Source organism: Taeniopygia guttata, chromosome 30 (assembly GCF_048771995.1).
Source record: "Taeniopygia guttata chromosome 30, bTaeGut7.mat, whole genome shotgun sequence".
NCBI lineage: Eukaryota > Metazoa > Chordata > Aves > Passeriformes > Estrildidae > Taeniopygia > Taeniopygia guttata.
Window position 1 is genome coordinate 8,136,823 of NC_133055.1, and position 26,725 is coordinate 8,163,547.

Consider the following 26,725-nt stretch of genomic DNA (forward strand, 5'->3'; position numbering starts at 1 on the left):
GCCCAGCTGGCTGCAGGCAGTGCCCCAGCCCTGCTGGGCTGGGAGAAGAGCTGCTCAGCAAGAGAAATGTGCTTTTGAAGCTCTGCTTGGTTACCAGGATCACACTCTGTGCCAGGAGCCCGGCCCAGCTCAGCAGCACAGACACAGCACAAGGACTTTAATGACCCTCTGGGGCTTTGTGCTCAGGCCCTGAACATCAGGCCCTGAGAGGGAGCTGAAGAAACCTCTCCAGAACTCCAAGTCACAATCCAACTCCAAAGTTTCTCTGACTTTTAATGGGTCCCACTGAGGGACAGGACTGAGAAAGTGTCCCCAGGCCCCAGGCAGAGCAGAGAACTGGAGGCACTGATGACAGGTGGGGACAAAGAGAAGCCAAGTCTTGGTGCCCTGGGGCACAGCAGGGTCTGTGCCACCAAGGGCTGGGAGGAGACACCTTGTCCTGAGGCCCTGGGGCCTCCTGGCACAGCCCCAGCCAGGCTGGGCGCTGTCAGCCCCTGGTCCTGCCCTCAGCATCCCCCCCTACCCACATCCCAGTGGCCTCAAGGATCTGCTGGAAGGAGTCCCTGGGGAGCCTTGGTCAGGAATGGCCCTGGGGGCTCCTTCATGCTCCCAGGGACTGCAGGTTTTTCAAAGGACTTTGGGCTTTGCTTTTGCCTTGCAGTCTCTGAGAACTTTGTGCAATCCTGGCCTCCAATTATCTGCTCTAATTTGTCCCTGGAGAGGCTTTGTCAGTAACAACACTCAGCGGGGCTCATTAATGCTTCAAGGTACTTCAGTTCTTTTAAGGTACTTGGTGTTTCCCTTTTGATCCAGACTCTGTGAGAGGTTTGTGCAATCATGGCCCCAATTATCTGCTTTAACGAGTCCCTTGAGAGCTTTGTACTGACACTCACTGGGGCTCATTAATACTTTGAGATACTCAACTTTTGTAGGGTACTTTGGATTTTCCTATCCACACGGAGAGGTTTTGGTGCCATTTTGAGTCTCTGAGAGGTTTTTGTGACATCCTGGCCTCCAATTCTCTACTCCAAGGAGTCCATGAGGAGCCTGTGTTGGGGATGGACCTCACTGGGTCCCATTAATGCTTCTGACTTGGACTGCTGGAAAGTTTTGTGCAATCTCCTCTCAGGCCCTGAGGTTCCAGGGCTCAGCTCCAAATGCACCACGGGGCTCATTAGAATAGAGGAAGCCCTGACAAAATATTCCTTTTCCTTGATTTTCCTCTGCTCTACTGCAGTTCATCAGGAAGTTTCTGTAGTGCTTTTGGTTCACCAATTTGAGATTTCTTGGCCAATGCATCAGTTAGTGTGGTGGGTTCAGTGTTGGTAAATTACCAGTGCGCTCACTACAGTATACTTACTCATATCCTTCTCTGCGATAAGATTAGGCGAAAGGCAAAATAGACTCAACAGTTTAAAAGAGTGTAAAGAAGTTTATTAACAGTAATTAAAATAATGAATAATAAGAATTTAAAGAAAAATTTCAGAACACTTCCTCTCTCCATACAACCTGACAATGTAAAGAGACAAAACCTAAAATTTTCATTCCATTTGTCTTTCTTCAGTTCTCTTAGGGATAGTAGTTCCTCTTGTTAATGTTATGGAGACCACTCCACAAGAAAACAGTTATCTCATGGCTTTTCATTTCCATGAAAACCAGCTGCCTTGGAAAATCTGCAGTCGTGAAGTCCCTCCCATTTTTTCACAGCCTTTCCCACAGCTGTGTTCGTGAGCCATGTCAACTTATGGGGTTTTAGTTTCAACATGAGCTGTTTAAGAGCAAAGGTTCTCTTCATCTATTTCTGAAATCATCTTCATCTCTGGGAACAGAGGTCTTCTTCTTCTCTCCCTGAGGGCACAGGGTCTCATCACTCTTCTCTTTTTTCTTTTCAAACTTCTCATGGGATCACAGCTACTGCAACATTTGCTTACTTTAGCATGGAGACCTTTGCTGAAACAAGTCATCTTCCCATAATTTTCAATGCGTTATAGGGAAAAAGAGAGTCTGATGTATCAATGACATCCTTCTCCATAGCTTCAGCAGAGGATTTCAGCCCCAAGATCAAGGCATCTCCTCATCCCTCCCATCTGGGACTCAACTTCCACTTCACTGACCGCAGTGGGTTCATGTTGCCCCTCTGTGTGCCTGCCCTGTGTCCTTTTCTCTCACTGGAGGGAGGATGGCAGCACTGGCAGAGTCAATATCTGCCCGGGGCTGCAGATGGTTCCGTGAGCCCGGCCGGGCTCGGTCCTTGCGGCCAGAGCTGTTTTCCCATGGAGGTTTCTGCAGCGGCTGCGCTGGGGCTGTGTCAGGCTGGGCCGCGCTGGGGCAGGGCCAGGATCTCAGCAGCCAGGCCAGAGCCCAGCAGCAGCACGGCCGGGGCCGATGGCTTCTCCTCCCCTGCCCGCTGGCTGCGGGCGAAGCCCAAGGGCGGCAGAGCCTCGGCCGAGCCGGCCCGGCCCGGGGCTGCTCCTGGGGCCCGGCGGATCCCGGCTGGGCCCGGGCCGGCGGCGGGGCAGGGCTCGGCAGCGGCCAGATGTCAGCACCCGCAGCCACGGCCCGGCCTCGGCCCCGCGGCCTCCCCTGCCCTGCCCGGCAGCCGATGGGGCCTGGCGGCTCCCTGGGAAGGGGCCCGGCCCCACGGCAGGAGCCGCCCGGCCCCACGGCCGAGACGGGGCTGGGCCGGCCTTGGCACCTCTTTGGGGCCAGAGGAGAGAGAGACCCAGCCAGGCTTTCTCATCTTCAACTTGGGTCTGCACAGAGGCGTCTGCAGTTTCCTTAGTGGTTTAACAGATTGTCAGCTCTCACAGCTAATTACTGATTGGTTTTTTGTCAAAGAAGAAACTTCTAGAAGCTTCTTTCAGGACATCACTTCCATGATAGAAAACCACCACAACAGCACAAAGCACAGAGCTCCTTTTTTCATATGTAGTGGTCATGTGCCTGAGGCCTCAAAATCCCACCTTGGGAGATCTCTGGGCTCTCTCCAAGGTATTTTCAAATGAAAACATTCAGCTCATAGTCTAAGAAAATCACCAGAAGACAGGACCAGCCTGACCTATCTGTCCTGGCTACTTTTGTCTGGGAGCAATCCTTGGATATACAGAATTTGGGAGGCCAAACTAATTTTCGCCATGGACCCTGGACCAGACGGCATGTTCTTTTCCAGAGGAAGGAAGGAAGAGAGCCCCAGTGATTCAGGGGCAGATGAGAGGTGACCACAAGAGGCAAAGGCAGCTAGAGCTGGCAGGTTTTTTTCTGGGAGATACCCTTGCATATAGGAAATATTTTAGGGAGGATACCAGTTTTGACAATGGGCATCTGAAAAGATGGATGGTTCTTTCCCATAGCAAGGAAAGCACATAGCCCCAGTGCTCCAGGAGCTGATGAGAGGCAGCCCTTGGGAGGCCAAGCCAGCCAGACCTGTTCCATGTTTCCTCACTTCCATGGGGCCCCACAGTGTCCCAATGGTCCCTGGCTTCCAGGAGGCCCTGAGGTGTCACAATGCCCCCTTGGTGACACCAGGCCCTGAAGGGTCAGAATGGTCTCCATGGTTCCATCAGGCCCCACAGAGTCATAATGGTCTCTGGGTCCATGAAGCCCCGCGGTGTCACCATGGCCCCTTGGTTCCATGGGCTCCAGTGGTGCCACAATGATCCCCTTGGTTCCATGAGGTGCCCACAGTGACACAGTGATCTCCATGGGAAGGAAAGAACCGAGCTCCAGTGTGGCAGGGGCAGCCACCAGAGGCCAAGGCCAGCCAGACTTGATGGTGCTGGCAGATTTTGGCTGGGAGTAACCCTTGGATATACAGGATTCTAGAGGTTGAATCCCAATTTCCAATGTGGACACCCGGAGGAGAAGCCCAATTCTTTTCCATACAATGTACGGAACACCGGTACTTGAGGGGCAGATGAAAGGCAGCCACCAGAGGCCTAAGCCAGACCTCTGTGTCCTGGTAACTTTTGTCTGAAAGGAACCCTTGGATATAAGGAATTTTGAAGGTGGAACACCAACTTCGGCCATTTATCTATAGATAAGAAAGATAGTTCTTTTCCATAGGAAGGAAAGCACTGAGCCCAAGTGTTTCAAAAGCAGAAGAGGAGACAGGTGGCTCCTGGGAGGCTCAGCCAACCAGAGCTGTTTGTCCTGGCAGTTTTTGTCATGGAGGAATCCTTGGACATATGGAATTTGGGAGGAGTAATCTCAATTTTGACCACGGACCCCTTGAGAAGAAAGACAGTTCTTTTCCATAGGAAGGAAAGCATCAAGCCCCAGTGTTTCAAGGCAGGTGAGAGGCAGCCCCCAGGAGGCCAAGGGCAGCCAGACCTGTCTGTCATGACTGATTTCACTTGGGAGCAATCCTTGGCTGTACAGTGTTTTGGAGGTGGAAACCCAGTTTTGGCCATGGGTACCTAGTCAGGATGGATGGTTTTTTTCTATAAGAATGAGAAGTGCAAAGTCCAGGTGCTCTGGAAGAAGATGAGAGGTGGCCACCCTTAGGCCAAGCCAGCGAGACCCTGGCACCTTTCGTCTGGGGGCTGTCCTTGGACAAAGGGCATTTCGGAGGTGGAATCTCACTTTTGGCCATGAGCACCCAGACAGGAAGATGAGTTCTTTTGCTTAGGAAGGAAAGCTCAGAGCCCCATGTTTCAGAGGCACATGAGTGCCAGCTCTCAGGAAGCCAAGGTCAGCCAGACTTGTCAGTCCTGGCAGCTTCTGTCTGGGAGCTGTCCTTGGATATAGGGAATTCTAGAGGCAGATGCTGCATTGTGGCCATGGGTGCATAGCTGCATAGGTGGTTTTCCACATAAGAAAAAAAGCACATGGTCCCAGTGTTTGAAAGGCAGATGAGAGGTGGCCCCTGGTTGGCAAAGGCAGCCAGACCTGTTTCTCCTGGCAGATTTCATCTGGGAACAGTCTTTTGCAATATAAGGAAATTTAGAGGAGGAATCCCACTTTTGCCATGGCCCTGGAGGAGAAGGACAGTTCTCTCCCACAGGAAGGAAAGCCCAGATCCCCAGGGCTTCAGGGGAGATGAGAAGCAGCCCTTGACATGCCAGGGTCAGCCAGACCTGTCAGGTGGTCCCCAGGAAGCCCAGCCGGCCAGACCTGTTCCATGTTCCCTTGGTTCCATGGGACCCCACAGTGTCACAATGGTCTCCTTGGTTCCATGAGGCCCTGGAGTGTCACAATGTTCCCCTTGCTTCTGCAGTGTCACAATGGCCCCGTGCTTCCATGAGGCCTTGCAATGTCACAATGGCTTCATGGTTCCACAAAGCCCTGATGTGTCACAATGGCCCCTGGGCTCCGTGTGCCCTCGCTGTGTCACAGCGGCTCCTCTGTGACGCTGCGGCTGCACAAGGTCACCATGGACCCTTGGTTCCTTGGGGCCTCTGAGTTCACATTGGTCTCCTTGATTCCATGAGGCAGCACAGTGTCACAATGGCTTCGTGGTTCCACAAATTCCTGATGTGTCACAATGGCCCCTGGGCTCCGTGTGCCCTCGCTGTGTCACGGCTCCTCTGTGACACTGAGGCTGCACAAGGTCACCATGGACCCTTGGTTCCTTGGGGTCACCGAGTTCACAATGTCTCCTTGATTCCATGAGGCAGCACAGTGTCACAATGGCCCCTTGGTTCCATGAGGTTCCGTAGTGTCACCGTGGTGTCCTTGGACCTGCATTGTCAAAACTGACCTGTGGTAATCACATATCCTCTGAGCAGAGAGAGCTCTCCCAGGATTTTCCTGGGAAGCTGTGAGAAAGCTCAGAGAAAAGAATGAGAAACAATTCTTATCTTCACTTGCTGCACCTGTTGTTGTGCACATGTGGAATGTGTTATGGAGATTTGTTTACCAAAGGGTGATTTCTAAATTGGCCAATGGTGATGGTGTTTGGATTTCAATTAACCAATCTGATTTTTCTGTATCTGTAGCAGTCAGAGGCCCTGTAAGGCCTCACTGGGGATCAGTTACCTAAGATAAGAAATCTGAGTCATGATGACTGGACCAAAGAAGCCCCTCTTCCACATTTGGACCCTTGTTATCTCTCTGTAAGACCATGGCTCACATTTGCCCTGACCCTGGCAAGTGGACAATTTCCAACACTCCTGTACCCCTTTCTGCCCAGTTTGGCAGAAGAGCTGTCACTGTCCCTTTGACAGGAGCTGCCAATAAAGACAGGGCTGTGGAACCACATACAGCCTTCTCTCGCTCTCATCCCTGTGTCTGCCGAGGGAGTTAGCGAGCAAAGAGTTGAAATCACTAAGAGCTGAATTCACCAAAGAGCTGAAATCACTCCAGAGCTGCTCACTAAGTTTGCCCGCGCCTGGGAGGCTGCCTGAGGGACCTGGACAGGCTGAGCCCATCAGCCCAGCGCTATCCGGGACACCAGGGGCAGCCGGGGTTGGACGGACCCCTGGGACCCCAGGTTGCATTACACTAACGGAGCACTGGCATCCTGGCACCCCTGAGAGCAGCATTCCTCATGAATTGTCACTGCCTCGGGCGGCGATGGCCCCTTGAAGGTAACTCCTCCGTTGTAGAAGTTTTCTGAAGAGGCATCTGATGAACCTCCATATCGCCATCTGGGATGAAATCTTCAGGAGTTGGATGGCAGACCACTCACCCAGCAGTTCCTTGACCCACATTCGGCTGAAGAAGTGTAAGTTTAAAACAGCCTTTTTGCGCGCTTTTATCTTGGGTCCCTTTTTAGGTTTTTTTTGTTTGTTTGTTTGTTTTGGGTTTTTTGTGGTTTTTTTTTTTTTCCTTTTACTGCTGGGGGGGGGGGGCGGGGGGAAGGGAACGATACTGAAATGGGATCAAAATCTAGTAAATGAAAATGATCCCAGAATGAGAGAGACTTATATTTACAAATCCTAGAAATCCTATCTGCTAACAGCTTTTCTTTCTCTAAAGGCAATCTTTCAAAAACCAACTTGAAAAAATTGATAAATAGATTATTTCCCCGTTTCCAGATACTAACACACACACTATCGGTTTAGATTCTTTTTGGGACACAGTAGGGACAAGAATATACGCTCTCCAAACTAAGGAAGACGTTTCTGTAACAGTTTCTACCTCTATTTCACTCAACTACTAAAGCAGTCGAAAAGACAAATTCTCTGCAGCTTCCTTCTGCTGAGGAAATTCCACCCTTATCTTTCTCAACAGACACTGTCCCTTCAAATGCTAATTTGCCAGATAACATTCCTCTCTCAGTCCCTGGGACGGGGAACACAGACATTGTACCACCCCACCCACCCGCGGGGTCCGTGGAGCCCACCCATCCCTCGCTCCCCCTCGGACGCGGCGAGCGCGGATTCCGCTCCGCGGTCCCGCAACACGCGGCGCGCTGCGCGCCCCGTGCCCCGCTCAGTGTTGGGCTGTAACTGTGTCGGTTTCCATCGGGAACGCCCTGCCTCACCCCAAAACCTCCGCGCAGCCCCCGTGACTCCCCCAGCCCTGCAGCCGTGCCTCCCAGCCCCGCTGCGGCTCTCCCCAGCCCGCTCCCATCCCTGCCTGCCTGCCCGCCGCAGCCCCGCCGTGATGGCAGCAGCTCCCCCAGCCCCACCGCCTCCTCTGCCCCGCTCCTCCCTTGCCCTCATCCCCAAGCGCTGCACCCACCCACCCACCCTCAGCGCCCCCCGAGCGGCACCTCCGAGACCCCCACGGGGGCACCCCACTTCCCCACGCACCTCAGCCCTGCGCAGGCTGTGCCACAGTGGCGCTGCCATTGCCGCTCCGCTGCTGCCTCCCTCTAGCCAAGCCCAGCCAGCTGCCCCCTCACACTCTGTCCAGCCCCCCACACCCCTGCCAACCCTCGCTCCAACACGCCCAACAAAGCGTAGTGCACCTCCTGCTCGCTCTCACTCTTCATCTGAGCACAGTGAGTCTGATTCTGACACAGAGGACACTGATCCATGGGCTCTAATCAAAATGGAAGTGACTCGGGCAGGGGATTGGGAACTGGCTCAGAGAATTTCTGCCTTCCCAGCAGTTTATATCAAGGGGAAAAGAAGTGGGGCCACCACTAAAACAACGTGTGAACCTAACACAAATAAAGAACTGGTGCAACTATGAAATATAGCCAAAGAATAGGGTAGAAGTTCACCTATTTTCAGAAATTCCTGGAAGCTCTTTTCAGCAGGTATTTTGGTACCTCATGACCTTAAAAACATTGCCCACTGCCTTCTTTCCCCAGCAGAATATATGCTATGGGAAAGCCATTGGAAAAGACAACTTAAAACTTTATCAGATGTCTATGCTCAAGATGCAAATAGGCCAGATTTTACAGTCCAACAGCTGGCTGGAGAAGGGGATTTACAGAAACCCTGTGACCAAGCTGACACCTTACTTAAGGCAGCATTACAAGACTTGGCTACTGCATCAAAAACCTCCTTGCTCCTTACCCCAGATGACTCTACCCCTACCCAACACTTCCCTAGTATTAAACAAGGAGTAGATGAAAGCTTTATCAAGTTTATAGACAGAATTAAAAATGCTCTGGAAAAACATATAGAGCACAGAGGCAAGAAAAGAACGTTGTGCCAGCTTGCCTTATCAAATGCAAATGAACAATGTAAAACAATTCTGAGGCCCTACCCTTGGATACAGAACCCACCAGAGAGCAAATGGTGGAAAGCTGTACACGTCATTTGTCCTCTGAAAACACAGTGGCCCAAGCAGTTGCAAAGGGCATTGCAGAAGGAGTTTCTGGTGCAGTTGCAGCAGTAACTTCCAAAGACCAGGCCTGCTGCTATCACTGTGGGGAATTTGGACATTTTATAAAGGACTGTCCGGACAGGTCACCTACCCAAAACCCCCAAAACACCTACCAAAGACCCCAGAACCAGCAGCACTACCAGCAAAGTTCAGGAAACTTCCAGTGGAGCGCGGCCAGGCCCCACGCAAAGGCAACAAATCAAAAGCCATCCAGACCCAACCATGCATCATCCCAGGAGATCCCAGGCCACATGGAGAGGATCCAACCCACAGAGTGATACAGATGGGAACACGGTGCCAATTGGTAACTGCTCTGTCTATTGACTTTAACAATAAGGATGTTTATCGTGTTCCCACAGGAAAGCATGGGCCAAAAGGGGTTTTTTTTGACATTTTAGTTATAGATGCCACTCTCCATGGCCCAGAGGAAATCTTTGTTGTTCCAGAAGTACAAACAGTGCACCCAGGACAAGAAATCTCAGTCCAGCTGTGCTGCACAGACTCACAATTTTTCCTTTCATGAGGAATTCTGATCGCACAAGCCTTTCTAGTCCCAAAGAATCACAGGGAACAGCTTCCTCTCAACCCTACAGCAATGTGGGCACAAGACTGGGTTCATACTGGGATCATACTGGGAAGGACTGGAACCATACTGGGAGTGCCTGGAACTATTATAGGGGTGAATGGGAACACCTGGGAACATGCTGGGATCATACTGGGATCACACTGGGAGTGACCGGGATGATACTGGGATCACACTGAGTGTAACTGGAAGTGACTGGGACCATACTGGGGGTGACTGGGAGCCACAGGGCCCATGCTGAGAATGGCCTGGGGGGGAACTGGGGGAACTGGCCCAGCTGGGGCTCAGGGTTGTTCTCCCCCAGGGCTGCCCCAGGTCCTGCTGCCACACCTGGCCCCACAGAGCTGAGGGACAGGGGACAGCTGAGGGGCAGGGGACAGGGACATGGCACAGGGACAGGGCACAGCCAGGGAACACGGCCTGGCTGAGGGACACTGAGCCCCAGCACTTTGGGCTGTTGCCCTTGGGCTCCCAGCACAGGCCCAGGGGCAGAATCCCCTCCAGAAACTGCTGTTTGCTTTCAGCTCTGCTCTGGAACATTCCCCAGGAGCCCCTGCAGTGGCTGCAGCCCAGCCGGGTGCCCGGGGCCACCAAAGCCGCTCCAGCAGTGCCCTCCTGCCCTGGGCAGGGCACGGAACACCCAAGGAAAGGCTCGTGCTGGGCTCAGGGCAGGGACAGGGCACTCCCCTGGTGCTGCCACAGGCACAGCAGAGCCGGCCTGGGCAAAGGATTGGGATCGATGTCCCATGGAATCCCAGCAGGGATTACTTCTCATTGCACTGCTCTCATTGGATTGGTCATCAATTCCAATCATTTCCCCATGGAATTCCCATGGCAGTGGGTTAGGGAGTAGGTCCATCAATGGAATTCTCACCTGACTGGGATGAGAGTGAGATCTGGCCATGGAAATTCCATGGCAATGCCTGCATTCCCAAGTCCCCCATTCCTGAATCCCCCATTCCCATAGGAATTGCCCTTCCCCTCCTACACCCACCTTTGTGCTCCAGAGCCCCCCAACCATATCTGATGTATTTTGGGGGCCTTTCCACACAGGTGTGCCCCAGGTAATGCTTCATCTGCTCCACCATGATCCCTCTGGATTCCCAGCACCTCTGGGATATCCAGACGGCAGTGTTGGACACTGCAAAGCTCCTGGATCCCAGCTGGAAGGAGATGAAATCCCAGCCCTCGTAGCCGTACTGGTGGGATCCATGGACGCTCTGTTGGACAGGAGGTCACAGCTGGAAACCCCCTGCACTGTGTGGAGACCTGGGAACGAGGAGAGAACGGACCCATGGAGACATGTCCCAGCCCCAGGGAGCCCCTTGGAGCTCCCTGGATTCCCATCCCAGCCCCACAGATCCCTCCCATCCCCAGAGATCCCATCCCAGCCCCTCAGAGTCCTCCATTCCCACAGATCCCAGCCCAGCCCCCGGCTCCCCCCACTCCCCCTGCTCTGGTTGTACCGGCCCCGTCTCCAGGTCACTGTCAGCCACGGGCCGGTTCCTGTCCTTGAGCAGGGTCTGGCTATCCCAATATCCCAGCTCTGGCTGTCCCAAAATCCCAGCTCTGGTTATCCCAGTATCCTGGCCCTGGCTATCCCAGTGTCCCTGCTCTGGCTATCCCAATATCCCAGCTCTGGCTATCCCAATATCCCAGCTCTAGCTGTCCCAATGTCCCAGCTCTGGCTGTCCCAATATCCCAGCTCTGTCTATCCCAATATCCCAGCTCTGGCTGTCCCAATATCCCAGCTCAGCTCCCGCCCCCATCCCCGGTGTCTGTGCCTCCATCCGGCCCCGCTCGCTGCCGCAGCGCTCGCAGGGGGTCCCGTCCACGTCCCCCACTGTTAGGAAAATAAGGCCTTTTTGTTCATAATATAGAGTTTTTACATCCATAAAATAGAATTTTTACTTAGAGTTTTCACTTGTCTGAATATGTTCTCATTTTGCCAGGCATTCCAGTGAATATCTCTCAAGGACAATTCCGTTACAAACTGTTTTAGGGAGTTGAAACTGATTTAGGGAGTTGAGGTTGCTAGGCACCTAAGCACCTAAGCGAATATCTTTCAAGGACAGTTCCGTTACAGACTTAGCAAAACATGTACTCTTGTGGAATGCAAGTAAACGTGCCTAGAAATAACATTTCTTGTTTTGAGAGAATTCCCAGATCACAGGGACAACCTTGAGGAAGACTACTGGCCTTCATCCCACGACCACCAAGAGGCAGAAAACGACCACCTAGCAACAGGGTGCACCTGCGCAGAAAAGACACCAGAACGTCACACATCCGGAAGAGAAGACCCAATAAGTTAGGGGGGAACGGGGGACGAAGGTGCGGTAGTTGGAATAACTGCCGCCCAGCGCGCTGATTTGCTTTCGTTTCCTACCATTAATAAATCTTTTTAATTGGATTGGAAAGCCTATTGTGCTCGTTCATAACAATTTGGTGCCGTGACTCGGATCGGGGATCTGGGGAACCTCTCTCTGAGAGGGGCACCACGATTCCGCTCCTTTGAGCGGACTCAGACCGGGGTTTCTACCCTCATCCCGACCGACGAACCTAAAAGCCTAGAAAGCGAAAGCAAAAAAGGGAAGCGGGCCCAGGGTACCCCTTAAATTTTGTGCACAAAGTCCGGACGAAGACGCAGGACGCGTAAGTATAGAGGGACCCGTCCGGGCGGGGTTCGGGATCCCGGAGTACGGCGAGTGTGTGTGTGAATGAGAGGAGAACCGGCAGCCGGATTCTCCAAGTGAGTGTGGACCCTTAGTAGTGCGTTTTCCAGAGCTCGCGAGGGCCTGGGCCACGAACCAGGGGAAGCGATTGTGCTGTCGTGAGTGATTGAAGGTACTCCGGAGGACATGGGGCAGGGGAAGAGTAAGAGTAAATCCCCCTCCCTGGTGGGGGTAAAACTTCCCCCAATTCCTAAGGATAGTCCCTTAGGGTTTATGCTGACAAATTGGGAGCACTTTCCAGGAGCACCTGGGAAGGATAAGGCAAAAATGATACACTATTGCATAGAAGTATGGGGAGGACAAGAGATTTCTAAAGGTGTTTTTTGGCCCATCTTTGGGTCCTCAGAGGACTGGGTAAAGCAACTGTTAAATGGTTGGATAAACACTAAACAACCTTCTAACCCTGAGGAGAGTGCCTATGCCCGAGTCCTGGGATGATATTAGGAGAAAGATACAGAAAATGGATGATTGGCAGGACAGGGATTTAGCAGAATTATTGCGAGAGGCACAGAAGGTTTATGTCCGAAGAGAGGATGAAAGTCAGAAGAGACAGGTGAAAATGATGGTTGCTGCGGTGAGGGAAAGTAGGCGGGCGGAGGAAAGACAGAAGAGAGTCACTCGGAATAGGGAGGGTGACAAGGGAAAGGTAGGAGAAAGGGTGTGTTATTATTGTGGTAAGAAGGGACATTTCAAAAAGGAGTGCAGAAGGAGGCTTAGGGACGAGGAGGAGTTCAAAATCGAATAGGGGAGTCAGGGGCTCTACTTTATGGGGACCGGGAAACATCAAAAAGAGCCCTTGATAAAATTGAAGGTGGGTCCCCAGGGCCAGGAAATAGATTTCTTGGTCGATACGGGGGCAGAAAGATCTACTATTCAATTTCTGCCTCAGGGCTGTAATTTATCGAAACAGACAGCCACGGTAATAGGGGCTAAGGGGGAACCATTTGAAGTACAAATTATTAAAGGGGTGATGGTAGAATCGGGAACTAAAATGGGGGTGGTTGATTTCCTATTAGTTCCTGAAGCGGACTACAATTTGTTAGAGAGAGACTTGATTGTTGAATTAGGAGTTCAAATTGAGGTAGTAGAGAAGGAGTTAAAGATTAGACTTTGTTCCCTCCGTTTAGAAGACGAAGAGAAAATAAACCCTGAAGTGTGGTATAATCCAGGGACCGTGGGCAAATTAAATATAACCCCATTTACAGTAAAAATCAGGAATCCCGAGGTCCCAGTAAGAATAAAACAGTATCCAATTTCACTAGAAGGGAGAAAAGAGGATTGACCCAGACCGGGTGCAAGCAATTCTGTCTCTCCCTCTACCACAAAATAAACGACAAATTCGTCAAGTATTAGGACTTACGGGATATTGTAGACAGTGGATTGAAAACTATAATGGGAAAGCAAGATTTTTATATCACAAACTTACCCAGGATGGTCACCTTAAGTGGACAGAAGAAGAAAGATCTAAATTTCAAGAATTAAAAGAGACTTTGGTCCACGCTCCAGTCTTGAGCCTCCCGGACCTAAAAAGACCCTTCTTTTTATTCGTTAATACCACAGATGGGGTAACGTACGGAGTACTTACTCAGGATTGGGCAGGGAAAAAGAAACCTATTGCCTATCTATCTAAAATCTTAGACCCCGTGAGTAGGGGATGGCCTAGCTGTCTGCAAATAATTGCAGGGTGTGCAGCACTAGTAGAAGAGTCACGGAAAATCACTTTTAATGCTACTTTAAAAGTATTAACTCCACATAACATACGGAGTGTGATGCAACAAAAAGCAGATAAATGGATATCTGATGCCAGGCTCCTGAAATATGAAGAGATTTTATTAGAAACCCCTAATTTTACCTTAGAAACCACCACTCTGCAAAATCCAGCCTCCTTCCTTTTCGGAGAGCCCGAAACTGAATCACTGATGCACGACTGTGTAATCACTATAGAAGAACAAACTAAAATTAGACCTGACCTAGAAGAAGAGGAATTAGAAACTGGAGAGAAATTGTTTGTTGATGGATCATCCAGAGTAGTCGAGGGTCAAAGAAGATCAGGATATGCCATAGTGGGGGGGCCTGACCTAGAAGTAATCGAATCTGGAGCCCTAGACAAAACATGGTCAGCCCAAGCCTGTGAGATATACGCTATCCTAAGAGCCTTGGAGCTATTAGAAGGAAAAGAGGGGACCATCTATACAGATTCTAAATATGGATACGGGGTGGTACACACTTTTGGGAAATTATAGGAAGAAAGGGGCCTCGTGAACTCACAGGGAAGGGACTTAATACATCAGAAACTAATAGTAGCCCTCCTGAGGGCTTTGAGAGGCCCTACAAGGATAGCGGTAGTCCATTTAAAAGGGCATCAACGGGGAATGGATTACCGGAGTAGGGGTAACAATGCGGCAGATTATGAGGCAAAGAAAGCTGCAATTATTAAAACACTAACTTTAAGTGAGGGAGTTAGGAAAGACCTTGTGGATACCCCAAAAAAACCCTGAGTCGACTACCCAGGATAAGCTGATATTTACAATAGAAGAACAGGAGAAGCTTACAAAATTAGGAATAAAAGAGGAATCAGGGAAATGGCTGTTAAAGGATGGGAGGGAAGTTCTACCTAGAGCCATAGCCCAGCGGATGCTCAGTAAATTACACCAGAGAACACATTGGGGCGCTCAAGGACTGGTGGATCACTTTGCCACCCATTACATGACGGTGGGCCTACATGACTTAGCGAAAGGGATTACTAGGAGTTCTCCAACCTGCCTACGGGTAAACAGGAAAAATCTAAGGAAACTGCCCCTGGGTGGGAGGCCAGTGGCAAAGAAGCCCTTTTCAAATCTGCAAGTAGACTTTACTGAGCTCCCCAAGGTAGGGAGACTAAAATATCTTTTGGTTATAGTGGATCATTTAACACATTATGTAGAAGCAATCCCCACTGCCAGGGAGACAGCTCGGACAGTAACAAAAGCCTTGCTAGAAGAAGTAATACCTAGATATGAGGTCCCAGAGACAATAGACTCTGATAAAGGCCCCCATTTAACTTCAAAAATAACACAGATGCTAGCAGAAGCTCTGGGCATAAGATGGGAACAACATACTCCCTGGCATCCACAGAGTTCGGGGAGGGTAGAAAGAATGAATGGAGAAATTAAGAAACAACTCACCAAATTAGTACTAGAAACTAAACTATCCTGGATAAAATGTCTGCCGTTGGCGACTGGGTCCTCATCCGAAGCTGGAAGGAAGATTCAATCACCCCAAAGTGGGACGGACCATATCTGGTTTTAATCACCACTGACTCCGCAGTCCGCACAGCAGAGAAGGGATGGACTCATGCTAGCAGAATAAAGGGGCCGGTGGATCCAACTCGATTCCATACAGCTTCCAGGGAAACGAGCTGGAAAATTGACGGGAAGCCAGGGGATTTAAAGTTAACAGTAAAAAGGACTTACAAATAATTTTCATGAACACTATCAACTCTAAGGACATTTGGGTTGGGGATAACTGGGGACTGCAAGTACAACTGGTTGGAGAAACAAAACCCCCAGGATACTGTAAACGTCTAGAGGATTCAGCCCAGCAGCCCTTTTATCGGTTCATCCGACTTGAAAAAGAGCAAAAACCTTGGGAAGGGAAGGGCCATGCTGAACATCAAAGTATTAGAGTAAAGTGTAGCTGGTTAGATTGTCATTGTTACCCTTTTGCCTGTTTTTCCTGCAAAATCTGTAAAGGATTGTGGTGGGCTCACTGCAGAAAGGGGAGAGCTCCAAAAAGTGTATGTCAACGCTGCTGGCTGGAGCAGCGCAAATTGACCTCTGAAGTACTAAATTACAAGGTTGCCACTCGGGAATTGACTAAAGGATCCCCTGAGTGGTGGGAGGTTTTCATAAAAGGAATAAACCCTGAATTCCACTGTTACCATTCCAATGAACCCCTGGGTCCATTTCTCACGGATATAGTCCAAGTCAAGTGTCGCAAATTAGTCAAAAGGCTCAGGTGCGACACCCCACAGTTAAATGCGAAAAACTGGAACTCCCGGAGGTCAAAGTGGGAGAGAGGGAACGATCCCACCCCTGAAGAATATCTCTGCTGTCGAGAAGATGGCTTACCCTGTAACTTGTAGCAACCAAGTTGACAGGCGAGACAGAGAGGTAGGTAGTGGGGTTGAGAGGCCCTCCCAAACCTTGAAAAAGAATGTAAATCATCATGGGTATGAAAATGGTAACAACGGAAAGAAGGAAAATGGGAATGTAAAACTGAACATGATAAATAACATCCTCCCCTGCAGTGCGTATCACTCAATCCTACGGGTTTTTATGTTTGTATGGCTTCCCCTCCAGAGTGCCACAGTTAATATACATGAACCCTTTAAATGGACCTTAAGCAGATGGGAGGATCACGATACCCGTCATATTTTACAGACAATAACGGGACCTGGAGCACCGAGCTTTAAGATTGGGATTTGTGATTTAACTCAAAGTTCAAAATGTGGGCAGCTGTTAAATTTAACAAACTTCTATATGTGCCCTGCCTCGAACCCAGGGAAGCAATACTGTAATTACCCTAGACATTATTACTGCGCCTATTGGGGTTGTGAAACAATAGCATCAGCGTGGGCTCCGGGTGGAGGATTAGACAAATATTTAAAGGTAGGGCATGGACCAGCAGGGTGTAAACGACCACGAGAGTGGCCTTGGACTGGGAAAAACTTACTTGGGAATTGCACCTTTCTTTACCTAAATGTCACTCAACCAAGTGATTCTGGATGGTTAATAGGCAAAACATGGGGGGTTAGGCATTGGATAGAAGGACATGATCCAGGAAATCTGATACAAATAAAAAAGGAGGTAGCTCCACATGACCCTAGTCCTATAGGCCCAAATCCAGTAATAAGCAATAATTTAAAGGAGAGTAATAAAACCAGAGATAATGTTATAAAATCAAACAAAATTGATCAAGAACCTCAGATATTAGTGCAGAAGTATACAACCTTATGGAAAATTATGCAAGCTACTTTTGGAGTTTTGAATCATACTTATCCTAACTTAACCAAGGGGTGTTGGCTTTGCTATATGATAAATCCACCCTTTTATGAAGCTATTGGGATTACATCTGAGGCAAGAGAAATAAATGGTACAAATCCAAAGGAGTGTCTCTGGAGAAAGGGAAGAGATAGTGTTTCAGGCATTACACTGTCCCAGGTTAGTGGACAAGGAAGGTGTGTAGGGAAGGTTCCAGCAGATATGCAACACCTCTGCAACACGACAATAAGCATTAACAAAACAAACAAGCCTTCTGATTGGCTTATGCCAGCAGTCAATACTAAATGGGTATGTCAACAACTTGGAGTTACACCCTGCCTATCGGTAAAAGCCTTTAATAATTCAGATTTCTGCATTCAAGTTCTAATAATCCCCAGAATCGTATACCATCCAAAAGAATACGTACTAGAACATCAAATGACCCCTGAACACTACCTGGCTAAAAGGGAACCACTTACAACACTAACGGTAGCAATTTTGCTCAGCTTAGGAGGAGCAGGAGTAGGAACAGGGGTTGCCTCCTTAGTGAGTCAAAACCAGGGTATGAAAGCTCTGCGCACATCTGTAGATGAAGATCTGAGTAGAATAGATAAAGCCATAAGTGAACTAGTTAAATCAGTGAAATCCCTTTCTGAGGTAGTCCTCCAAAACCGAAGGGGATTAGATTTGTTGTTCTTACAGCAAGGGGGGCTGTGTGTTGCTTTGCAAGAAGAATGCTGCACTTATGTAGATCACACGGGTATTGTAAAAGACACGATGGCTGAATTACGCAAACAAATAGAACAACGAAAAAGAGAAAGAGAATCCCAGCAGAGCTGGTATGAATCCTGGCTTACCTATTCTCCCTGGCTAACCACTCTATTATCCACCCTTGCAGGACCAGTAATTTTACTAATTCTAGTACTTACTTTTGGGCCATGTATTCTTAACGAGCTTATTACACTAGTGAAAAATAGATTAGAAGCTGCACATTTAATGATGGTAAAACCAAAATACGAGCCACTTAGCGAAGTAGAAACTGAAGATTATTTAGAATTAAGCAAAAGGGAATTAGAGCGCTTTAGTGAACAAAAAGAGGTTTAAAATAAAAAGGGGGGATATTGTTAGGAAAATAAGGCCTTTTTGTTCATAATATAGAGTTTTCACATCTATAAAATAGAATTTTCTCTTAGAGTTTTCACTTGTCTGAACATGTTCTCATTTTGTCAGGCATTCCAGAATATCTCTCAAGGACAACTTCGTTACACACTGTTTTAGGGAGTTGAAACTAATTTAGGGAGTTGAGGTTGTTAGGCATCAAAGCACCTAAGCGAATATCTTCAAGGACAGTTCCGTTACAGACTTAGCAAAACATGTAATCTTGTGGAATGCGAGTAAACGTGCCTAGAGATAACATTTCTTGTTTTGAGAAAATTCCCAGATCACAGGAACAACCTTGAGGAAGACTACTGGCCTTCATCTCACGACCACCAAGAGGCAGAAAACGACCACCTAGCAACAGAGTGCACCTGCGCAGAAAAGACACCAGAACGTCACACTTCCGGAGGAGAAGACCCAATAAGTTGGGGGGGAATGGGGCACGAAAGTGCGGTAGTTGGAATAACTGCTGCCCAGCGCGCTGATTTGCTTTCGTTTCCTACCATTAATAAATCTTTTTAATTGGATTAGAAAGCCTATTGTGCTCGTTCATAACACCATGATGCCCTGCTGTGTCCCCATGGATATTTGGTGTCATGAAGTTCTTCAGTGTCACAATGGCCACCTCGCTCCATGAGCTTCCGCAGTGTCCAAATGGCCTCCTTGGATGGGCAGTGTCACCATGGACCATTGGCTCCATGCAGCCCTGTTGGGTCACCATGGACTCCTTGGTTCCATGAGGTTCTGGGGGTGTCTCCATGGTCTCCTTGGATCCACAGTGTCACAATGGACCACTGGATCCACGTGGCCCTGCTGTGTCACCATGGCCCCTTGGTTCCATGGGACCCCAGGGTCACAATTGACTCCTTGCTTCCACGTCACCCCCTCAGTGCCAAAATGGCCCCTTCCTTCCATGGGGGACACAAAAGATTTATAGAAACATTGAGCAAATCCTGCTTAACACACCTGGGGACATCTGTTTGCATTCCAGAGGGAGGTTAAAGGTGAGGGTGGCACCAGCAGCTTCCATCTGAAACAGAGATCCAGGGAAAGGAGTGGGACAGAGAATTCAACTGGGAGACTCAGGGAATTCTGCTTCCAGAGATCATTTCTGGTCACACTGTTCCTTGTAGAAAGGTGACACCATTCCAGGCAGCCTGTACTGAGCAGGTGGCTCCTGAGTGGGGTTTGTTGTTTAGGAAACCTGCTCAGGCTTTTCCATTCTTTCTTTCCCAACAGGAAAACTTCTCCTGGGCCCATGTGCAGGCAGAGCCCTGAGGAGAGCAGGTGGGACACGGTGCAATGGGCTGGGACATGGAGCTGCAGAGCTCAGGGACAAGGTTCTGCTGCAGGGCACAGGGATGTCAGTGCCAGGTGGGTGATGTCAAAGATGGTGAGGCTGGGGGTGAGGAGCAGCTTGTCCAAACAGGCTCAGCCCTCAGGGGGCTCATCCTTGTACATGCCCAGACCTCCTAAGGAGAACTTCAGTGTCAAGATCACCTGGGGAATGCTTCTATCAGCTCTTCTCTGAACTGGAAAATAAGAGAATACTCACTTGATTAAAGAAAAAATGTCATGAGGTGCACTTGGAAATCTTCCTCCTTACAAGAACTCCAAACTGACTCCAATCAGCTGCACAAGCCCTGGAGACTTGCAGACGATTGAATGAAGACAAAGCGCCCCTAAGGGCTTCCTTTTCTTTAATGATCCCCATGGAGGATTTGGGGTGAAGTCCAGAACCCTCAGGCACTGAGACAAGGCTGAAGAAGCTGCTCAAGGAGTCAGGAACAAAACTCCAAGTCCCTTGGACCATCACTGGGCCCCACTGAGGGCAGGGACTGCCAAAGGCTCCCCAGGGACTGGTGAGAGCAGATCCTTGAGGCCAGGATTGCAGGGAGCCCAAGGCTCAGAGCAGGGAACTGCAATGCTGAGCAAGGCCTGGGCTGGCTGGGGGAAGCAGAAAGGCCAAGCCCTGAGCCCAGCCTGGCACAGCAGGGCCTGTCCCTCACGGGTGGCTCGGGGCTGTTTGTGGGGCAGGGGGATGTGCGGGGCAGCAAGGACAAATGTCACAAACCTGTGTGACCCTGCAGATCCTCATGGAACCCAGGGGCCAGGGTGACACTGTGCTGCCTCATGGAATCAAGGAGACCATTGTGAACTCAGAGACCCCAAGGAACCAAGGGTCCATGGTGACCTTGTGCAGCCGCAGTGTCACAGAGGAGCCGCTGTGACACAGCGAGGGCACACGGAGCCCAGGGGCCATTGTGACACATCAGGGCTCTGTGGAACCACAAAGCCATTGTGACATTGCAAGGCCTCATGGAAGCACGGGGCCATTGTGACACTGCAGAAGCAAGGGGAACATTGTGACACTCCAGGGCCTCATGGAACCAAGGAGACCATTGTGACACTGTGGGGTCCATGGAACCAAGGGAACATGGAACAGGTCTGGCTGGCTGGGCCTCCTGGGGACCACCTGACAGGTCCGGCTGACCTTGGCATGTCGAGGGATACTTCTCATTTGCCCCTGAAGCACTGGGGCTCTGGGCTTTCCTTCCTGTGGGAGAGAACTGTCCTTCTCCTCCAGGGGCCTATGGCCAAAAGTGGGATTCCTTCTGCAAATTTTCTTAACTGCAAAGATTGTTTCCAGATTAAATCTGCCAGGAGAGACAGCTCTGGCAGGCTTGGCCACTCGGAGGCCACCTCTCATCTTCCTTTCAAACACTAGAACCATGTGCTTTTCTTTCTTATGGGGAAAAAACATCCTTCTTGACCAGGCACCCATGGCCAAAACTCGGGATCTGCCTCCAGAATTCCCTATATCCAAGGATAGCTCCCAGACAAAAGCTGCCAGGACTGACAAGTCTGGCTGGCCTTGGCTTCCTGAGGACTGGCATTCATGTGCCTCTGAAACATGGGGCTCTGTGCTTTCCTTCCTAATGAAAAGAACTCCTCTTCCTGTCCAGGCACCCACAGCCAAAACTGAGATTCCACCTCCAAAATGCCCTGTGTCCAAGGACAGCCCCTAGATGAAAAGTATCAGGAGAGACAAGCCTGGCTGGCTCGGCCTAAGGGTGGCCACCTCTCATCTTCTTCCAGAACACTTGGATTTTGTGTTTTTCATTTCTATAGAGAAAAACCTTCAATCCTGACCAGCCACCCGTGGCCAAAACTGGGATTCCACCTCCAAAATTCTGTACATGGAAGGATTGCTCCAAGTGAAAGCTGCCAGGACAGACAGGTCTGGCTGCCCTTGGCCTCTTGGGAGCTGCCTCTCACCTGCCCTAGAAACACTGGGGCTCTGTGCCTTCCTTCCAATGGAAGCGAACCTTCTTTCTTCTCAAGGGGTCCATGGTCAAAATTGAAATTCCTCCTCCCAAATTCCATATGATAAAAGCTTCCAGGGCAAACAGGTCTGGTTGGTTCAGCCTCTCAGGAGCCACCTCTCTCCTCTTCTGTTTTGAAACACAAGGTCTGTGCTTTCCTTCCTGTGGAAAAGAACTGTCCTTCTTATCTACACAGAAATAGCTGAAATTGGGGTTCCACCTCTAAAATTCCCTATATCCAAGGGTTGCTCCCAGCCAAAATCTGCCAGTACCATCAACTCTGGCTGCCCCTTGCCACACTGGGGCTCAGTTCTTTCCTTCCCATGGAGATCACTGTGGCACTGTGGGCACCTCATGGAACCAAGGGGATCATTGTGGCACCACTGGAGCCCATGGAACCAAGGGGCCATGGTGACACCACGGGGCTTCATGGACCCAGAGACCATTATGACTCTGTGGGGCCTGATGGAACCATGTAGACCATTCCAACCCTTCAGGGCCTGGTGTCACCAAGGGGGCATTGTGACACCTCAGGGCCTCCTGGAAGCCAGGGACCATTGGGACACTGTGGGACCCCACAGAACTGAGGGAACATGGAACAGGTCTGGGTGGCTTGGCCTCCCAGGGGCCACCGACAGGTCTGGCTGATGTTGGAATGCCAAGGGCTGCCTCTCATCAGCTGCTGGAGCACTGGGGCTCTGTGCTTTCCTTGCTATGGAAAAGAACTCTCATTCTTCTCCAGGCACACATGGCCAGAATTCAGATTTCACCTCCAAATTTCCTTTTATCCAGGGATTGCTCCCATAGGAATATTGCCATGAGAAGTCTGGCTGGCAATGGTTTCATGAGGGTGACCTCTCATCTGTCCCCAAAACACTGGGGAAGGCTCCGTGCTTTCCTTCCTATGGGAAAGAACTTTCCAGCTTCTCCTAGTGCCCATGGCTGAGATTGGGGTTCTACCTCCAAAATTCCCTGTATCCAAAGGCTGGTCCCAGAAAAATCTGCCATTACTGACAATTCTGGCTGGCCTTGGCCTAGTGAGGCTCTCACCTCCCTTCCAAACACTGGGGCTCTGGGCTTTCCTTCCTATGGAAAAGAACTGTCCTTCTTGTCCAGGTGCCTATGGCCAGAATTGGGGTTCCACCTCCAACATTGCCTGTTGTGACTGGAGGAGATTGTTGGCTGGAAACATTTTGTGTGTTGGGAAGGAAGGGGCAGGTCCAGCCTTGCCCTGCCCTGGAACTCCAGCCCTGCCCTGCCCTGGAACCCCAATCCCCCCAGAGCCTCTATCCCAGCCCAGCAGTGTCTGCCAGTCCCTGGCACAGCACAGGCAATGCTCCACAGCCACCTCTGGAGCTCCCAGAGACCCAGCTCCAGTGACACCAGCACTGAGCAAGGGGCCCAGGGCAGGTGTCCATGGCAAACAACCATCACAGCAGCTCCAGGCCTTGGTTGTCACGGCACCAAACCAAGGAACGCGTCCCTGTGGCTGGTGCTGTGGAACCTGGTGGCACCAATGAGTGTCACTGCAATTGTACCTGGAACAGCCCTGGCACTGCTTTGTCCTGAGGGCTGCCATGGCAGCTGAATGCAGCAACAGCTCTGCAGGCCATGGAACCTGGCTGCAGAAATGACTCCTTGGGGTGGTTTCCAAGGAAACCTGAACTGATGAGCGTTGCCATGGCACCCAAACCCATCAGTCTGGTCAGTGCAGTGTCCATGGACACAGCCCCTTGCAATGGCCCAGTGCGGGTTGGGATGATGATCCACCCTCACAGCTGTAGTGGTCTTGGAGGCACCTTCGGCTTGGCACTGACCTGAGGAGGGTGTCTGTTTTCAATGGGGAAACTCAGAAGTTCAGTTAACTTCAAAAATAAAAGAAGGAGAAACCCTCCTTGGCTGTGCACAGCCAGTTCTTAGAGCAAAGCAGGTCCCAGGTGAGTGAAGAGAGACAGGATGGGGTTGGGGAATGGGGAGCAAGGTTGTCCACACTGGGTCAGATCTCAAGGCACAGCATCTCTGACCAGGCCAGAGCTCCTTAGGAGTGTCCCTGGGTCAGTATCAGTCACTGAATGCTGCAATCACATATTGTATAATAAGAAGATTAATAAAAGACACCCTTTAAAACAGGAATAGATATTTCCTAAAAGCTCTTCAAAATATTTCTCAATAACTGCAGAAGGAAATCTTCCTAATGAACTGCCCCAGACAAGAGGGAAATCAAGACAGAGCCATGGTTTGTCAGGACTTGCTTGATCCTAATGACCCCTGTTGGTGCATTTGGAGCTGAGACCTTTAACCTCAGGGCCTGAGAGGAGATTGCACAAACCTTTCCAGAAGTCAAAGTCAGAGGAAACACCCAAATGTGTCAAAGCATTAATGGGACCCACTGAGGTCCATCCCCAACACAAGCTCCTCAGGGAGTCCTTGGAGGAGACAACTGGAGGCCAGGATGGCACAAAATCCTCTCAGAGACTCAAAATTGCACAAAAAACTCTCAGTGTGGAAAGGAAAATCCAAAGTACCATACAAAAGTTGAGTATCTCAAAGCATTAATGAGCTCCACTGAGTGTCAGCACAAAGCTCTCAAGGGACTCATTAAAGCAGATAATTGGGGCCATGATTGCACAAACCTCACACAGAGTCTGGATCAAAAGGGAAACACCAAGTACCTTAAAAGAACTGAAGTACCTTGAAGCATTAATGAGCCCCACTGAGTGTTGTTCCTAACAAAGCCTCTCCAGGGACTAATTACAGCAGATAATTGGAGGCCATGATTGCACAAAGCTCTCAGAGATTCCAAGGCTAAAGCAAAGCCTAAAGTGCTTTGAAAAACCTGCAGTCCCTGGGAGCATGAAGGAGCCCCCAGGGCCATTCCTGACCAAGGCTCCCCAGGGACTCCTTCCAGCAGATCCTTGAGGCCACTGGGATGTGGGCTAGGGGGGGATACTGAGGGCAGGACCAGGGGCTGACAGTGCCCAGCCTGGCTGGGGCTGTGCCAGGAGGCCCCAGGGCCTCAGGACAAGGTGTCTCCTCACAGCCCTTGGTGGCACAGACCCTGCTGTGCCCCAGGGCACCAAGACTTGGCTTCTCTTTGTCCCCACCTGTCATCAGTGCCTCCAGTTCTCTGCTCTGCCTGGGGCCTGGGGACACTTTCTCAGTCGTGTCCCTCAGTGGGACCCATTAAAAGTCCAAGAAACTTTGGAGTTGGATTGTGACTTGGAGTTCTGGAGAGGTTTCTGCAGCTCCCTCTCAGGGCCTGATGTTCAGGGCCTGAGCACAAAGCCCCAGAGGGTCATTAAAGTCCTTGTGCTGTGTCTGTGCTGCTGAGCTGGGCCGGGCTCCTGGCACAGAGGGTGATCCCGGTAACCAAGCAGAGCTTCAAAAGCACATTTCTCTTGCTGAGCAGCTCTTCTCCCAGCCCAGCAGGGCTGGGGCACTGCCTGCAGCCAGCTGGGCACAGCACAGAGGCACAGAGAGCTTCAATCAGTCAGGGCTGGGAAGGGGCTGAGAAGTGCCTGGGGCAGAATCACTGCCAGCCCTTGGCACAGGAACCTCTGGCTGCAGGACAATGCAGCTGCAGCTCCTGGAGCGATCTCCTAAAGCTGGAACATCCCAATGCCCACAGACCCTGTGAGTGCATTCTCTGCTCATCTCCTGTGCAGAGCAGCCAGGGGTGCCCAGGGCTGTCCTGCAGAGCAGGGTCCTGCAGCCCAGGGCGCTGTGCTGGGCCAGGGACTCTGCTGCCTGCCAGGGACAGCTCTCAGCCGGCCCTGGAGCTGCTCCCAGCGCTGGCCAGGAGCTGTGGGGGGAAGGAGCCACCCTGAGCAGGGCAGGTGCTGCTGCTGAGAGGGGCTGGGTGGGGCAGGGCTGCTCCCAGCTCCAGACCAGCCTGGGCACAGCTCCTGAGGACACTTCCCAAAGAAGGTAAGCCTGGGATTGCTGTAAAGGTCAGGAGCTTTCCTGAGAGTGTTTTCAATTTCCGGCTTGGAGAAGGATGGGAATGTTGGGGTGATGACAAAAAGTGTATTGCTTTTTAAACATTTTTCATATATATGTAGCTCTGTAAATTTCTATTCTATAATTATAAATAGAGAATTGTTACATAACTCTATTAAACTCTTAATTAGCTCTATTAAACTACTATTATGTACTTATGTAACTGTAATCCTTAGCTGTCTCTACTATGTTTTCTCCCTATCTCTTAGATTTTACAAACATAAGCTGACTGTCTAAATACATTCCTGAAATACTGTATAGTCTAATTATCAGGAAGAGGACCTACAAGAAGAACACTTTGGTTTTTGACCAGAATCTGAGCAGTCATAAATAAGAGAGGGACAAAAAAGCCCTTGGACCTAGTCCAATGCGCTGAGCCAGGGGTGTGTAATTGGGGCAACTGAATCTCCTATTGGATATTCCTGTTAAATAACGTAATTAATTAACCCTAATAATTGTTGAAATCAGGGGCTGTATGTACCCCATCCCCACTGGGACACCTGGCAGCTTCCAATAAAGCTCTGGTTTTTACTTTACTCTTCTAACACTGTTGCAAGGGGTTTTTTTCTCTTTTGATTATAGAAAACAGGGGGATGAGAGAAGCAGAACAGGAATTGTAATCCCAGAACGACAGAACATTCTGAGTTGAAAGGGCCACATGGGATCATCAAAGGAATGTTTGAACATTTACAGAGACTCCAGAACTGTGACTTTGGGTGGTCAGTCTCTCTGCTGGGAGCCTCCCAAAGGGCCTTCAGCCACTCCTCAGCCCTGGACAGCAGCAGCATCACCTCCGCAGGGCCCAGCAGGGCTCTCCTGAGCTGCCCTTGCCCAGCTGCACACAGAGCCTGCCCCAGCCAGGGCCCTGCACACAGGCAGGTTTCTGTAGGGCCGGGCCGAGGGCACACAGGGTGGGATGGGCTCTGTGAGCGCTGGCAGGGACAAGGCACCTCTCAGGAGGGAATGTCCAGGCCCAGGGAGATGCTCAGGAAAGCAGAGGGGGCTGAGCAGAGCAGCGCTGGGGGAACAAGCCCATCCAGCCCCTCACCTGCCCTCAGCCACAGGGAATCCTTTGCCTCTCACATCTCTCTGTGGCAAACTCTGAGTGCAGCAGGAATGCTGGGGATTTCTGACCTCAGAGGGCCAGGAATGGTGTGTGGGTAGGAAAACAATTCTTTAAAC

At 50.5% G+C, this 26,725-nt stretch overlaps 1 protein-coding gene across 1 annotated transcript in view; it reads right to left on the reverse strand.

Annotated features, from left to right (window-relative positions):
- The window catches only part of LOC140680874 (uncharacterized), a 989,054-nt gene that overhangs the window by 449,318 nt on the left and 513,011 nt on the right, over positions 1 to 26,725 (reverse strand). The gene's annotated exons all lie outside the window — the stretch shown is intronic.